Below are 18,741 nucleotides of genomic sequence, written 5' to 3' on the forward strand. Positions count from 1 at the left end.
GAGCGTGATTTTTGAGCCGAATTCTGACTCTCTGCACCTATTTTCATTTTCAAATTACGACTTTTTATACCGAAAATATGCCAATTACTGAAAACGGCGATGGGTCATATTTTGCCTAAACCCCCCTGCAGTTTTCAAAATGTCTGAAATGTCCGAAATTTGACTCCTGAGCGTGATTTTTAAACCGAATTCTGACTCTCTGCACCTATTTCATTTTCAAATTACGACTTTTTATACCGAAAATATGCCAATTACTGAAAACGGCGATGAGTCATATTTTGCCCAAACCCCCCTGCAGTTTTCAAAATGTCTGAAATGTCCGAAATTTGACTCCTGAACGTGATTTTTGAGCAGAATTCTGACTCTCTGCACCTATTTTCATTTTCAAATTACGACTTTTTATACCGAACATATGCAAATTACTGAAAACGGCAAAGGGTCATATTTTGCCCAAACCCCCCCTGCAGTTTTCAAAATGTCTGAAATGTCCAAAATTTGACTCCAGAGCGTGATTTTTGAGCCGAATTCTGACTCTCTGCACCTATTTTCATTTTCAAATTACGACTTTTTATACCGAAAATATGCCAATTACTGAAATCGGCGATGGGTCATATTTTGCCCAAACCCCCCTGCAGTTTTCAAAATGTCTGAAATGTCCGAAATTTGACTCCTGAGCGTGATTTTCGAGCCGAATTCTGACTCTCTGCACCTATTTTCATTTTCAAATTACGACTTTTTATACCGAAAATATGCCAATTACTGAAAACGGCGATGGGTCATATTTTGCCCAAACCCCCCTGCAGTTTTCAAAATGTCTGAAATATCCGAACTTTGACTCCTGAGCGTGATTTTTGAGCCGAATTCTGACTCTCTGCACCTATTTCATTTTCAAATTACGACTTTTTATACCGAAAATATGCCAATTACTGAAAACGGCGATGAGTCATATTTTGCCCAAACCCCCCTGCAGTTTTCAAAATGTCTGAAATGTCCAAAATTTGACTCCTGAACGTGATTTTTGAGCCGAATTCTGACTCTCTGCACCTATTTTCATTTTCAAATTACGACTTTTTATACCGAACATATGCAAATTACTGAAAACGGCAAAGGGTCATATTTTGCCCAAACCCCCCTGCAGTTTTCAAAATGTCTGAAATGTCCGAAATTTGACTCCAGAGCGTGATTTTTGAGCCGAATTCTGACTCTCTGCACCTATTTTCATTTTCAAATTACGACTTTTTATACCGAAAATATGCCAATTACTGAAAACGGCGATGGGTCATATTTTGCCCAAACCCCCCTGCAGTTTTCAAAATGTCTGAAATGTCCGAAATTTGACTCCTGAGCGTGATTTTTGAGCCGAATTCTGACTCTCTGCACCTATTTCATTTTCAAATTACGACTTTTTATACCGAAAATATGCCAATTACTGAAAACGGCGATGAGTCATATTTTGTCCAAACCCCCCTGTAGTTTTCAAAATGTCTGAAATGTCCCAAATTTGACTCCTGAACGTGATTTTTGAGCCGAATTCTGACTCTCTGCACCTATTTTCATTTTCAAATTACGACTTTTTATACCGAAAGTATGCGAATTACTGAAAACGGCGATGGGTCATATTTTGCCCAAACCTCCCTGCAGTTTTCAAAATGTCTGAAATGTCCGAAATTTGACTCCTGAGCGTGATTTTTGAGCCGAATTCTGACTCTCTACACCTATTTTCATTTTCAAATTACGACTTTTTATACCGAAAGTATGCCAATTACTGAAAACGGCGATGGGTCATATTTTGCCCAAACTCCACTGCAGTTTTCAAAATGTCTGAAATGTCCAAAATTTGACTCCTGAACGTGATTTTTGAGCCGAATTCAGACTCTCTGCACCTATTTCATTTTCAAATTACGACTTTTTATACCGAAAATATGCCAATTACTGAAAACGGCGATGAGTCATATTTTGCCCAAACCCCCCTGCAGTTTTCAAAATGTCTGAAATGTCCGAAATTTGACTCCTGAACGTGATTTTTGAGCAGAATTCTGACTCTGCACCTATTTTCATTTTCAAATTACGACTTTTTATACCGAACATATGCAAATTACTGAAAACGGCAAAGGGTCATATTTTGCCCAAACCCCCCTGCAGTTTTCAAAATGTCTGAAATGTCCAAAATTTGACTCCAGAGCGTGAAATTTGAGCCGAATTCTGACTCTCTGCACCTATTTTCATTTTCAAATTACGACTTTTTATACCGAAAATATGCCAATTACTGAAATCGGCGATGGGTCATATTTTGCCCAAACCCCCCTGCAGTTTTCAAAATGTCTGAAATGTCCGAAATTTGACTCCTGAGCGTGATTTTTGAGCCGAATTCTGACTCTCTGCACCTATTTTCATTTTCAAATTACGACTTTTTATACCGAAAATATGCCAATTACTGAAATCGGCGATGGGTCATATTTTGCCCAAACCCCCCTGCAGTTTTCAAAATGTCTGAAATGTCCGAAATTTGACTCCTGAGCGTGATTTTTGAGCCGAATTCTGACTCTCTGCACCTATTTTCATTTTCAAATTACGACTTTTTATACCGAAAATATGCCAATTACTGAAAACGGCGATGGGTCATATTTTGCCCAAACCCCCCTGCAGTTTTCAAAATGTCTGAAATATCCGAACTTTGACTCCTGAGCGTGATTTTTGAGCCGAATTCTGACTCTCTGCACCTATTTTCATTTTCCAATTACGACTTTTTATACCGAAAATATGCCAATTACAGAAAACGGCGATGGGTCATATTTTGCCCAAACCCCCCTGCAGTTTTCAAAATGTTTGAAATGTCCGAAATTTGACTCCTGAGCGTGATTTTTGAGCCGAATTCTGACTCTGCATCTATTTTCATTTCCAAATTACGACTTTTTATACCGAAAATATGCCAATTACTGAAAACGGCGATGGGTCATATTTTGCCCAAACCCCCCTGCAGTTTTCAAAATGTCTGAAATGTCCGAAATTTGACTCCTGAGCGTGATTTTTGAGCCGAATTCTGACTCTCTGCACCTGTTTTCATTTTCAAATTACGACTTTTTATACTGAAAATATGCCAATTACTGAAAACGGCGATGGGTCATATTTTGCCCAAACCCCCCCCCCCCTGCAGTTTTCAAAATGTCTGAAATGTCCGAAATTTGACTCCTGAGCGTGATTTTTGAGCCGAATTCTGACTCTCTGCACCTATTTTCATTTTCAAATTACGACTTTTTATACCGAAATTATGTCAATTACTGAAAACGGCGATGGGTCATATTTTGCCCAAACCCCCGTGCAGTTTTCAAAATGTTTGAAGTGTCCGAAATTTGACTCCTGAACGTGATTTTTGAGCCGAATTCTGACTCTCTGCACCTATTTTCATTTTCAAATTACGACTTTTTATACCGAAAATATGCCAATTACTGAAAACGGCGATGGGTCATATTTTGCCCAAACCCCCCTGCAGTTTTCAAAATGTTTGAAATGTCCAAAATTTGACTCCTGAGCGTGATTTTTGAGCCGAATTCTGACTCTCTGCACCTATTTTCATTTTCAAATTACGACTTTTTATACCGAAAATATGCCAATTACTGAAAACGGCGATGGGTCATATTTTGCCCAAACCTCCCTGCAGTTTTCAAAATGTCTAAAATGTCCGAAATTTGACTCCTGAGCGTTATTTTTGATCCGAAATCTGACTCTCTGCACCTATTTCATTTTCAAATTACGACTTTTTATACCGAAAATATGCCAATTACTGAAAACGGCGATGAGTCATATTTTGCCCAAACCCCCCTGCAGTTTTCAAAATGTCTGAAATGTCCGAAATTTGACTCCTGAACGTGATTTTTGAGCCGAATTCTGACTCTCTGCACCTATTTTCATTTTCAAATTACGACTTTTTATACCGAACATATGCAAATTACTGAAAACGGCAAAGGGTCATATTTTGCCCAAACCCCCCTGCAGTTTTCAAAATGTCTGAAATGTCCGAAATTTGACTCCAGAGCGTGATTTTTGAGCCGAATTCTGACTCTCTGCACCTATTTTCATTTTCAAATTACGACTTTTTATACCGAAAATATGCCAATTACTGAAAACGGCGATGGGTCATATTTTGCCCAAACCCCCCTGCAGTTTTCAAAATACCTGAAATGTCCGAAATTTGATTCCTGAGCGTGATTTTTGAGCCGAATTCTGACTCTCTGCACCTATTTCATCTTCAAATTACGACTTTTTATACCGAAAATATGCCAATTACTGAAAACGGCGATGAGTCATATTTGGTCCAAACCCCCCTGCAGTTTTCAAAATGTCTGAAATGTCCCAAATTTGACTCCTGAACGTGATTTTTGAGCCGAATTCTGACTCTCTGCACCTATTTTCATTTTCAAATTACGACTTTTTATACCGAAAGTATGCCAATTACTGAAAACGGCGATGGGTCATATTTTGCCCAAACCTCCCTGCAGTTTTCAAAATGTCTGAAATGTCCGAAATTTGACTCCTGAGCGTGATTTTTGAGCCGAATTCTGACTCTCTACACCTATTTTCATTTTCAAATTACGACTTTTTATACCGAAAGTATGCCAATTACTGAAAACGGCGATGGGTCATATTTTGCGCAAACTCCACTGCAGTTTTCAAAATGTCTGAAATGTCCGAAATTTGACTCCTTAACGTGATTTTTGAGCCGAATTCTGACTCTCTGCACCTATTTTCATTTTCAAATTACGACTTTTTATACCGAAAATATGCCAATTACTGAAAACGGCGATGGGTCATATTTTGCCCAAACCTCCCTGCAGTTTTCAAAATGTCTAAAATGTCCGAAATTTGACTCCTGAGCGTTATTTTTGATCCGAAATCTGACTCTCTGCACCTATTTCATTTTCAAATTACGACTTTTTATACCGAAAATATGCCAATTACTGAAAACGGCGATGAGTCATATTTTGCCCAAACCCCCCTGCAGTTTTCAAAATGTCTGAAATGTCCGAAATTTGACTCCTGAACGTGATTTTTGAGCCGAATTCTGACTCTCTGCACCTATTTTCATTTTCAAATTACGACTTTTTATACCGAACATATGCAAATTACTGAAAACGGCAAAGGGTCATATTTTGCCCAAACCCCCCTGCAGTTTTCAAAATGTCTGAAATATCCGAAATTTGACTCCAGAGCGTGATTTTTGAGCCGAATTCTGACTCTCTGCACCTATTTTCATTTTCAAATTACGACTTTTTATACCGAAAATATGCCAATTACTGAAAACGGCGATGGGTCATATTTTGCCCAAACCCCCCTGCAGTTTTCAAAATACCTGAAATATCCGAAATTTGATTCCTGAGCGTGATTTTTGAGCCGAATTCTGACTCTCTGCACCTATTTCATCTTCAAATTACGACTTTTTATACCGAAAATATGCCAATTACTGAAAACGGCGATGAGTCATATTTGGTCCAAACCCCCCTGCAGTTTTTAAAATGTCTGAAATGTCCCAAATTTGACTCCTGAACGTGATTTTTGAGCCGAATTCTGACTCTCTGCACCTATTTTCATTTTCAAATTACGACTTTTTATACCGAAAGTATGCCAATTACTGAAAACGGCGATGGGTCATATTTTGCCCAAACCTCCCTGCAGTTTTCAAAATGTCTGAAATGTCCGAAATTTGACTCCTGAGCGTGATTTTTGAGCCGAATTCTGACTCTCTACACCTATTTTCATTTTCAAATTACGACTTTTTATACCGAAAGTATGCCAATTACTGAAAACGGCGATGGGTCATATTTTGCCCAAACTCCACTGCAGTTTTCAAAATGTCTGAAATGTCCGAAATTTGACTCCTTAACGTGATTTTTGAGCCGAATTCTGACTCTCTGCACCTATTTTCATTTTCAAATTACGACTTTTTATACCGAAAATATGCCAATTACTGAAAACGGCGATGGGTCATATTTTGCACAAACCCCCTTGCAGTTTTCAAAATGTCTGAAATGTCCGAAATTTGACTCCTGAGCGTGATTTTTGAGCCGAATTCTGACTCTCTGCACCTATTTTCATTTTCAAATTACGACTTTTTATTCCGAAAATATGCCAATTACTGAAAACGGCGATGGGGTCATATTTTGCCCAAACCTCCCTGCAGTTTTCAAAATGTCTGAAATGTCCGAAATTGATTCCTGAGCGTGATTTTTGAGCCGAATTCCGACTCTCTGCACCTATTGTCATTTTCAAATTACGACTTTTTATACCGAAAATATGCCAATTACTGAAATCGGCGATGGGTCATATTTTGTCCAAACCCCCCTGCAGTTTTCAAAATGTCTGAAATGTCCCAAATTTGACTCCTGAACGTGATTTTTGAGCCGAATTCTGACTCTCTGCACCTATTTTCATTTTCAAATTACGACATTTTATACCGAAATTATGCCAATTACTGAAAACGGCGATGGGTCATATTTTGCCCAAACCCCCGTGCAGTTTTCAAAATGTTTGAAGTGTCCGAAATTTGACTCCTGAACGTGATTTTTGAGACGAATTCTGACTCTCTGCACCTATTTTCATTTTCAAATTACGACTTTTTATACCGAAAATATGCCAATTACTGAAAACGGCGATGGGTCATATTTTGCCCAAACCCCCCTGCAGTTTTCAAAATGTTTGAAATGTCCAAAATTTGACTCCTGAGCGTGATTTTTGAGCCGAATTCTGACTCTCTGCACCTATTTTCATTTTCAAATTACGACTTTTTATACCGAAAATATGCCAATTACTGAAAACGGCGATGGGTCATATTTTGCCCAAACCTCCCTGCAGTTTTCAAAATGTCTAAAATGTCCGAAATTTGACTCCTGAGCGTTATTTTTGATCCGAAATCTGACTCTCTGCACCTATTTCATTTTCAAATTACGACTTTTTATACCGAAAATATGCCAATTACTGAAAACGGCGATGAGTCATATTTTGCCCAAACCCCCCTGCAGTTTTCAAAATGTCTGAAATGTCCGAAATTTGACTCCTGAACGTGATTTTTGAGCCGAATTCTGACTCTCTGCACCTATTTTCATTTTCAAATTACGACTTTTTATACCGAACATATGCAAATTACTGAAAACGGCGATGGGTCATATTTTGCCCAAACCCCCCTGCAGTTTTCAAAATATCTGAAATGTCCGAAATTTGATTCCTGAGCGTGATTTTTGAGCCGAATTCTGACTAACTGCACCTATTTCATCTTCAAATTACGACTTTTTATACCGAAAATATGCCAATTACTGAAAACGGCGATGAGTCATATTTTGTCCAAACCCCCCTGCAGTTTTCAAAATGTCTGAAATGTCCCAAATTTGACTCCTGAACGTGATTTTTGAGCCGAATTCTGACTCTCTGCACCTATTTTCATTTTCAAATTACGACTTTTTATACCGAAAGTATGCCAATTACTGAAAACGGCGATGGGTCATATTTTGCCCAAACCTCCCTGCAGTTTTCAAAATGTCTGAAATGTCCGAAATTTGACTCCTGAGCGTGATTTTTGAGCCGAATTCTGACTCTCTACACCTATTTTCATTTTCAAATTACGACTTTTTATACCGAAAGTATGCCAATTACTGTAAACGGCGATGGGTCATATTTTGCCCAAACCCCCCTGCAGTTTTCAAAATGTCTGAAATGTCCGAAATTTGACTCCTGAGCGTGATTTTTGAGCCGAATTCTGACTCTCTGCACCTATTTTCATTTTCAAATTACGACTTTTTATACCGAAAATATGCCAATTACTGAAAACGGCGATGGGGTCATATTTTGCCCAAACCTCCCTGCAGTTTTCAAAATGTCTGAAATGTCCGAAATTTGACTCCTGAGCGTGATTTTTGAGCCGAATTCCGACTCTCTGCACCTATTGTCATTTTCAAATTACGACTTTTTATACCGAAAATATGCCAATTACTGAAATCGGCGATGGGTCATATTTTGCCCAAACCCCCCTGCAATTTTCAAAATGTCTGAAATGTCCGAAATTTGATTCCTGAGCGTGATTTTTGAGCCGAATTCTGACTCTCTGCACCTATTTTCATTTTCAAATAACGACTTTTTATACCGAAAATATGCCAATTACTGAAAACGGCGATGGGTCATATTTTGCCCAAACCCCCCTGCAGTTTTCAAAATGTCTGAAATGTCCGAAATTTGACTCCTGAGCGTGATTTTTGAGCCGAATTCTGACTCTCTGCACCTATTTTCATTTTCAAATTACGACTTTTTATACCGAAAATATGCCAATTACTGAAAACAGCGATGGGTCATATTTTGCCCAAACCCCCCTGCAGTTTTCAAAATGTCTGAAATGTCCGAAATTTGACTCCTGAGCGTGATTTTTGAGCTGAATTCTGACTCTCTGCACCTATTTTCATTTTCAAATTACGACTATTTATACCGAAAATATGCCAATTACTGAAAACGGCGATGGGTCATATTTTGCCCAAACCCCCCTGCAGTTTTCAAAATGTCTGAAATGTCCGAAATTTGACTCCTGAGCGTGATTTTTGAGCCGAATTCCGACTCTCTGCACCTATTTTCATTTTCAAATTACGACTTTTTATACCGAAAATATGCCAATTACTGAAAACGGCGATGGGTCATATTTTGCCTAAACCCCCCTGCAGTTTTCAAAATGTCTGAAATGTCCTAAATTTGACTCCTGAGCGTGATTTTTGAGCCGAATTCTGACTCTCTGCACCTATTTTCATTTGCAAATTACGACTTTTTATACCGAAAATATGCCAATTACTGAAAACGGCGATGGGTCATATTTTGCCCAAACCCCCCTACAGTTTTCAAAATGTCTGAAATGTCCGAAATTTGACTCCTGAGCGTGATTTTTGAGCCGAATTCTGACTCTCTGCACCTATTTTCATTTTCAAATTACGACTTTTTATACCGAAAATATGCCAATTACTGAAAACAGCGATGGGTCATATTTTGCCCAAACCCCCCTGCAGTTTTCAAAATGTCTGAAATGTCCAAAATTTGACTCCTGAGCGTGATTTTTGAGCCGAATTCTGACTCTATGCACCTATTTTCATTTTCAAATTACGAATTTTTATACCGAAAATATGCCAATTACTGAAAACGCGATAGGTCATATTTTGCCCAAACCCCCCTGCAGTTTTCAAAATGTCTGAAATGTCCGAAATTTGACTCCTGAGCGTGATTTTTGAGCCGAATTCTCACTCTCTGCACCTATTTTCAGTTTCAAATTACGACTTTTTATACCGAAAATATGCCAATTACTGAAAACGGCGATGGGTCATATTTTGCCCAAACCCCCCTGCAGTTTTCAAAATTTCTGAAATGTCTGATATTTGACTCCTGAGCGTGATTTTTGAGCCGAATTCTGACTCTCTACATCTATTTTCATTTTCAAATTACGACTTTTTATACCGAAAATATGCCAATTACTGAAAACGCGATGGGTCATATTTTGCCCAAACCCCACTGCAGTTTTCAAAATGTCTGAAATGTCCGAAATTTGACTCCTGAGCGTGATTTTTGAGCCGAATTCTGACTCTCTGCACCTATTTTCATTTTCAAATTACGACTTTTTATACCGAAAATATGCCAATTACTGAAAATGGCGATGGGTCATATTTTGCCCAAACCTCCCTGCAGTTTTCAAAATGTCCGAAATTTGACTCCTGAGCGTGATTTTTAAGCCGAATTCTGACTCTCTGCACCTATTTTAATTTTCAAATTACGACTTTTTATACCGAAAATATGCCAATTACTGAAAACGGCGATGGGTCATATTTTGCCCAAACCCCCCTGCAGTTTTCAAAATGTTTGAAGTGTCCGAAATTTGACTCCTGAGCGTGATTTTTGAGCCGAATTCTGACTCTCTGCACCTATTTTCATTTTCAAATTACGACTTTTTATACCGAAAATATGCCAATTACTGAAAACGGCGATGGGTCATATTTTGCCCAAACCCCCCTGCAGTTTTCAAAATGTTTGAAATGTCCGAAATTTGACTCCTGAGCGTGATTTTTGAGCCGAATTCTGACTCTCTGCACCTATTTTCATTTTCAAATTACGACTTTTTATACCGAAAATATGCCAATTACTGAAAACGGCGATGAGTCATATTTTGCCCAAACCTCCCTGCAGTTTTCAAAATGTCCGAAATTTGACTCCTGAGCGTGATTTTTGAGCCGAATTCTGACTCTATGCACCTATTTTCATTTTCAAATTACGAATTTTTATACCGAAAATATGCCAATTACTGAAAACGCGATAGGTCATATTTTGCCCAAACCCCCCTGCAGTTTTCAAAATGTCTGAAATGTCCGAAATTTGACTCCTGAGCGTGATTTTTGAGCCGAATTCTCACTCTCTGCACCTATTTTCAGTTTCAAATTACGACTTTTTATACCGAAAATATGCCAATTACTGAAAACGGCGATGGGTCATATTTTGCCCAAACCCCCCTGCAGTTTTCAAAATTTCTGAAATGTCTGATATTTGACTCCTGAGCGTGATTTTTGAGCCGAATTCTGACTCTCTACATCTATTTTCATTTTCAAATTACGACTTTTTATACCGAAAATATGCCAATTACTGAAAACGGCGATGGGTCATATTTTGCCCAAACCCCACTGCAGTTTTCAAAATGTCTGAAATGTCCGAAATTTGACTCCTGAGCGTGATTTTTGAGCCGAATTCTGACTCTCTGCACCTATTTTCATTTTCAAATTACGACTTTTTATACCGAAAATATGCCAATTACTGAAAATGGCGATGGGTCATATTTTGCCCAAACCTCCCTGCAGTTTTCAAAATGTCCGAAATTTGACTCCTGAGCGTGATTTTTAAGCCGAATTCTGACTCTCTGCACCTATTTTCATTTTCAAATTACGACTTTTTATACCGAAAATATGCCAATTACTGAAAACGGCGATGGGTCATATTTTGCCCAAACCCCCCTGCAGTTTTCAAAATGTTTGAAGTGTCCGAAATTTGACTCCTGAGCGTGATTTTTGAGCCGAATTCTGACTCTCTGCACCTATTTTCATTTTCAAATTACGACTTTTTATACCGAAAATATGCCAATTACTGAAAACGGCGATGGGTCATATTTTGCCCAAACCCCCCTGCAGTTTTCAAAATGTTTGAAATGTCCGAAATTTGACTCCTGAGCGTGATTTTTGAGCCGAATTCTGACTCTCTGCACCTATTTTCATTTTCAAATTACGACTTTTTATACCGAAAATATGCCAATTACTGAAAACGGCGATGAGTCATATTTTGCCCAAACCTCCCTGCAGTTTTCAAAATGTCCGAAATTTGACTCCTGAGCCTGATTTTTGAGCCGAATTCTGACTCTCTGCACCTATTTTCATTTTCAAATTACGACTTTTTATACTGAAAATATGCCAATTACTGAAAACGGCGATGGGTCATATTTTGCCCAAACCCCCCCTGCAGTTTTCAAAATGTCTGAAATGTCCGAAATTTGACTCCAGAGCGTGATTTTTGAGCCGAATTCTGACTCTCTGCACCTATTTTCATTTTCAAATTACGAATTTTTATACCAAAAATATGCAAATTACTGAAAACGGCGATGGGTCATATTTTGCCCAAACCCCCGTGCAGTTTTCAAAATGTTTGAAGTGTCCGAAATTTGACTCCTGAACGTGATTTTTGAGCCGAATTCTGACTCTCTGCACCTATTTTCATTTTCAAATTACGACTATTTATACCGAAAATATGCCAATTACTGAAAACGGCGATGGGTCATATTTTGCCCAAACCCCCCTGCAGTTTTCAAAATGTCTGAAATGTCCAAAATTTGACTCCTGAGCGTGATTTTTGAGCCGAATTCTGACTCTCTGCACCTATTTCATTTTCAAATTACGACTTTTTATACTGAAAATATGCCAATTACTGAAAACGGCGATGAGTCATATTTTGCCCAAACCCCCCTGCAGTTTTCAAAATGTCTGAAATGTCCGAAATTTGACTCCTGAACGTGATTTTTGAGCAGAATTCTGACTCTCTGCACCTATTTTCATTTTCAAATTACGACTTTTTATACCGAAAATATGCCAATTACTGAAAACGGCGATGGGTCATATTTTGCACAAACCCCCCTGCAGTTTTCAAAATGTCTGAAATATCCGAACTTTGACTCCTGAGCGTGATTTTTGAGCCGAATTCTGACTCTCTGCACCTATTTTCATTTTCAAATTACGACTTTTTATACCGAAAATATGCCAATTACTGAAAACGGCGATGGGTCATATTTTGCCCAAACCCCCCTGCAGTTTTCAAAATGTTTGAAATGTCCGAAATTTGACTCCTGAGCGTGATTTTTGAGCCGAATTCTGACTCTGCACCTATTTTCATTTCCAAATTACGACTTTTTATACCGAAAATATGCCAATTACTGAAAACGGCGATGGGTCATATTTTGCCCAAACCCCCCTGCAGTTTTCAAAATGTCTGAAATGTCCGAAATTTGACTCCTGAGCGTGATTTTTGAGCCGAATTCTGACTCTCTGCACCTATTTTCATTTTCAAATTACGACTTTTTATACTGAAAATATGCCAATTACTGAAAACGGCGATGGGTCATATTTTGCCCAAACCCCCCCCCCTGCAGTTTTCAAAATGTCAGAAATGTCCGAAATTTGACTCCTGAGCGTGATTTTTGAGCCGAATTTTGACTCTCTGCACCTATTTTCATTTTCAAATTACGACTTTTTATACCGAAATTATGCCAATTACTGAAAACGGCGATGGGTCATATTTTGCCCAAACCCCCGTGCAGTTTTCAAAATGTTTGAAGTGTCCGAAATTTGACTCCTGAACGTGATTTTTGAGCCGAATTCTGACTCTCTGCACCTATTTTCATTTTCAAATTACGACTTTTTATACCGAAAATATGCCAATTACTGAAAACGGCGATGGGTCATATTTTGACCAAACCCCCCTGCAGTTTTCAAAATGTTTGAAATGTCCAAAATTTGACTCCTGAGCGTGATTTTTGAGCCGAATTCTGACTCTCTGCACCTATTTTCATTTTCAAATTACGACTTTTTATACCGAAAATATGCCAATTACTGAAAACGGCGATGGGTCATATTTTGCCCAAACCTCCCTGCAGTTTTCAAAATGTCTAAAATGTCCGAAATTTGACTCCTGAGCGTGATTTTTGATCCGAAATCTGACTCTCTGCACCTATTTCATTTTCAAATTACGACTTTTTATACCGAAAATATGCCAATTACTGAAAACGGCGATGAGTCATATCTTGCCCAAACCCCCCTGCAGTTTTCAAAATGTCTGAAATGTCCGAAATTTGACTCCTGAACGTGATTTTTGAGCCGAATTCTGACTCTCTGCACCTATTTTCATTTTCAAATTACGACTTTTTATACCGAACATATGCAAATTACTGAAAACGGCAAAGGGTCATATTTTGCCCAAACCCCCCTGCAGTTTTCAAAATGTCTGAAATGTCCGAAATTTGACTCCAGAGCGTGATTTTTGAGCCGAATTCTGACTCTCTGCACCTATTTTCATTTTCAAATTACGACTTTTTATACCGTAAATATGCCAATTACTGAACACGGCGATGGGTCATATTTTGCCCAAACCCCCCTGCAGTTTTCAAAATGTCTGAAATGTCCGAAATTTGACTCCTGAGCGTGATTTTTGAGCCGAATTCTGACTCTCTGCACCTATTTTCATTTTCAAATTACGACTTTTTATACCGAAAATATGCCAATTACTGAAAACGGCGATGGGTCATATTTTGCCCAAACCCCCCTGCAGTTTTCAAAATGTCTGAAATATCCGAACTTTGACTCCTGAGCGTCATTTTTGAGCCGAATTCTGACTCTCTGCACCTATTTTCATTTTCAAATTACGACTTTTTATACCGAAAATATGCCAATTACTGAAAACGGCGATGGGTCATATTTTGCCCAAACCCCCCTGCAGTTTTCAAAATGTTTGAAATGTCCGAAATTTGACTCCTGAGCGTGATTTTTGAGCCGAATTCTGACTCTCTGCACCTATTTTCATTTCCAAATTACGACTTTTTATACCGAAAATATGCCAATTACTGAAAACGGCGATGGGTCATATTTTGCCCAAACCCCCCTGCAGTTTTCAAAATGTCTGAAATGTCCGAAATTTGACTCCTGAGCGTGATTTTTGAGCCGAATTCTGACTCTCTGCACCTATTTTCATTTTCAAATTACGACTTTTTATACCGAAAATATGCCAATTACTGAAAACGGCGATGGGTCATATTTTGCCCAAACCCCCCTGCAATTTTCAAAATGTCTGAAATGCCCGAAATTTGACTCCTGAGCGTGATTTTTGAGCCGAATTCTGACTTTCTGCACCTATTTTCATTTTCAAATTACGACTTTTTATACCGAAATTTTGCCAATTACTGAAAACGGCGATGGGTCATATTTTGCCCAAACCCCTCTGCAGTTGTCAAAATGTCTGAAATGTCCGAAATTTGACTCTTGAGCGTGATTTTTGAGCCGAATTCTGACTCGCTGCACCTATTTTCATTTTCAAATTGCGACTTTTTATACCGAAAATATGCCAATTACTGAAAACGGCGATGAGTCATATTTTGCCCAAACCCCTCGCAGTTTTCAAAATGTCTGAAATGCCCGAAATTTGACTCCTGAGCGTGATTTTTGAGCCGAATTCTGACTCTCTGCACCTATTTTCATTTTCAAATTACGACTTTTTATACCGAACAAATGCCAATTACTGAAAACGGCAAAGGGTCATATTTTGCCCAAACCCCCCTGCAGTTTTCAAAATGTCTGAAATGTCCGAAATTTGACTCCTGAGCCTGATTTTTGAGCCGAATTCTGACTCTCTGCACCTATTTTCATTTTCAAATTACGACTTTTTATACCGAAAATATGCCAATTACTGAAAACGGCAAAGGGTCATATTTTGCCCAAACCCCCCTGCAGTTTTCAAAATGTCTGAAATGTCCGAAATTTGACTCCTGAGCGTGATTTTTGAGCCGAATTCTGACTCTCTGCACCTATTTTCATTTTCAAATTACGACTTTTTGTACCGAAAATATGCCAATTACTGAAAACGGCGATGGATCATATTTTGCCCAAACCCCACTGCAGTTTTTGCAGCTGGCGGGCACAAATCGCGCGAATTTCGCCGCTACCTGCCAAAAATCGACTGGTTTCCGCCGCTAGCGGCCAATAAAGGGGCTATTTTCGCCCCTAGCGGCCAAAAATGGGGTGATTTTCGCTGCTAGCGGCCAAAAATCGTGCAAATTTTGACGCTAGCGACCAAAAATCGTGCGAATTTCGCCGCTACCGGCCAAAAACCGCGCGATTTTCGCCGCTAGCGGCCAAAAACATGCGATTTTCGCAGCTGGCGGGCAAAAATCGCGATTTTCGCCGCTACTGGCCAAAAATAACGCGATTTTCGCCTCTAGCGGCCCAAAACCATGCGATTTTTGCAGCTGGCGTGCAAAAATCGCGATTTTCGCCGCTACCGGCCAAAAATAGCGCGATTTTCGCCGCTTGCGGCCAAAAACCGTGCGGTGTTCGCCGCTAGCGGCCAAAAATCGGGCGATTTTTGCCGCTAACGGCCGAAAACCGCGCTATTTTCGACGCTAGCGGCCAGAAACTATGCGATTTTTGCAGCTGGCGGGCAAAAATCGCGCGATTTTCGCCGCTACCTGCCAAAAAGCTGGCGTGCAAAAATCGCGTTTTTCGCCGCTACCGGCCAAAAATAGCGCGATTTTCGCCGCTTGCGGCCAAAAACCGTGCGGTGTTCGCCGCTAGCGGCCAAAAATCGGGCGATTTTTGCCGCTAACGGCCGAAAACCGCGCTATTTTCGACGCTAGCGGCCAGAAACTATGCGATTTTTGCAGCTGGCGGGCAAAAATCGCGCGAATTTCGCCGCTACCTGCCAAAAAGATGGCGTGCAAAAATCGCGTTTTTCGCCGCTTGCGGCCAAAAACCGTGCGGTGTTCGCCGCTAGCGGCCAAAAATCGGGCGATTTTTGCCGCTAACGGCCGAAAACCGCGCTATTTTCGACGCTAGCGGCCAGAAACTATGCGATTTCTGCAGCTGGCGGGCAAAAATCGCGCGAATTTCGCCGCTACCTGCCAAAAATCGACCGATTTTCGCCGCTAGCGGCCAAAAAACGGGCTATTTTTGCCGCTAGCGGCCAAAAATGGGGCGATTTTCGCCACTAGCGGCCAAATATCGACGCTAGCGGCCAAAAATCGTGCGAATTTTGCTGCTAGCGGCCAAAAATCGCGCGATTTTCGCCGCTAGCGGCCAAAAATGGGGCGATTTTCGCCACTAGCGGCCAAATATCGTGCAAATTTCGACGCTAGCGGCCAAAAATCGTGCGAATTTTGCCGCTAGCGGCCAAAAATCGCGCGATTTTCCCCGCTAGCGGCCAGAAACTATGCGATTTTTGCAGCTGGCGGGCAAAATTAGCGCGATTTTCGCCGCTAATGGCCAAAAACCGTGCGATTTTCGCCGCTAACAGCCAAAAATCGGGCGTTTTTTGTGGCTAACGGCCGAAAACTGCGCTATTTTCGACGCTATTGCCAGAAACCATGCGATTTTTTCAGCTAGCGGGCAAAAATCGCGCGAATTTCGCCGCTACCTGCCAAATATCGACCGATTTTCGCCGCTAGCGGCCAAAAAAAGGGGCTATTTTTGCCGCTTGCGGCTAAAAATGGGGCTATTTTCGCGGCTAGCGGCCAAAAATCGTGCAAATTTCGACGCTAGCGGCCAAAAATCGTGCGAATTTCGCCGCTAGCGGCCAAAAATCGCGCGATTTTCGCCGCTAGCAGAATGGCCCTCCTCAGGCAACCTGTCCCTCCTCAGGCAACCAGTACTTCCTCATGCAACCTGTCCATACCTGGGGAAGGGTCTCCTCCCACAGCCTGGGAAGTACCTCCTCCCACATCCTGGGAAGTACCTCCTCCCGCAGTGCGGGAAGAGACTTGGGAAGAGACTCCCAGGAACTGAGTCCGTGCACCATGACCATCAGGAGACCAAGGGCGAGGACCTGCGGGAGGAGTGGAGGAGTCCAGCCCTGAACGCCCCTTCCAGACACCTGGCTCCAGAAGTCACGTGTCTGCCAGCACCGCGTCCAGAGGCTCAACAGGTGTCCAAGGTAGGGCATGGTGCTCCCGTAGGAGGCCAGGACGGAGTAGATGAGGTGACTCCAGGCAAACTTCGCCAGGAACACCAGCAGGAAACGCAGGATGTGCCTTGACAGATACAGCAGCCAGGCGGTCAAGAGGCTCAGCAACACAACAAGTGGAAACTGCTTACACCAGACGCACATTACTACCACCTGCAGGAGGTCCCAGGGGCGCTCCTTCTCTAGGAGGGGCCAGACTCAGTCGAGTACCACCTGTAGTCGGTGCCCGAGTACCACCTCCAGCAGGTGAAGCAGGTACCGAACTCGTCCGAGTACCACTTCTAGCAGGTGAAGCAGGTGCCAGACTTGGCCGAGTACCACCGGTAGCAGGTGCCAGACTCGCTCGAGTACCACCTGTAGCAGGTGCCAGACTCGCCCGAGTACCACCTGTAGCAGGTGCCAGACTCGCTCGAGTACCACCTGTAGCAGGTGCCAAACTCGCTCGGGTACCACCTGTAGCAGGTGCCAGACTCGCTCGAGTACCACCTGTAGCAGGTGCCAAACTCGCTCGAGTACCACCTGTAGCTGGTGCCAGACTCGTCCGGGTACCACCTGTAGCAGGTGCCAGACTCGCTCGAGTACCACCTGTAGCTGGTGCCAGACTCGTCCGGGTACCACCTGTAGCAGGTGCCAGACTCGCTCGAGTACCACCTGTAGCTGGTGCCAGACTCGTCCGGGTACCATCTGTAGCAGGTGCCTGACTTGCCCGAGTTCCACCTGTAGCAGGTTTAGTAAGTGCCAGACTCGCCCGAGTTCTACCTGTAGCAGGTGCCAAGTGCGCTTTCCATGGTTGAGATAACAAACGTCATCTTCAACCACGGTGGCGAAGAGGCACATGATCGACGCAAACAGCCTCCATACCCAGCTGGTCACGGCGTCCACCTGCCTCCATACCCAGCTGGTCACGGCGTCCACCTGCCTCCATACCCAGCTGGTCACGGCGTCCACCTGCTCCACCTGTGCCAGGAGGAACAACTGCGCATGCGTTACCATGCTCAGTAACAACGTAAATGCTGTTTCTATCTTAGCACTCATTATCTATAGATAAACTATTTTAAAAATAATATTATTTTTATATAATCTGTAACACTTCGTAATTAAATACATATGAAGTTTTCCGCAACGGAGATATGTATTGTTTAGTTTATGCAATAAGTCTTAGAGACTTGCAAGGAGTGTAAGACGATTATGTAAGATAATTATTTAAGACATGCAAAATAATGTTGCAAGGCTTGGAAGATAATAATTGAAGGATTGCAAGATACTGATGCAAGGCTTGCAAGATAATTATGAATGGATTGCTAGATAATTATGCAAGGATTGCAAGTAAATTATGCAAGGATTCCAGAATAATTAATCACAGCTTACAAAATAATTATATACTGCAAGATAATTAAGTAACTTTAGACACAAATGCTTGTACTACGGTATTAACACCGTTGTTGGTGTATGTGTGTGTGTGTGTATTCACCTAGTGGT

The sequence above is a fragment of the Procambarus clarkii genome, chromosome 23 (assembly GCF_040958095.1).
Source record: "Procambarus clarkii isolate CNS0578487 chromosome 23, FALCON_Pclarkii_2.0, whole genome shotgun sequence".
NCBI classification, from domain to species: domain Eukaryota; kingdom Metazoa; phylum Arthropoda; class Malacostraca; order Decapoda; family Cambaridae; genus Procambarus; species Procambarus clarkii.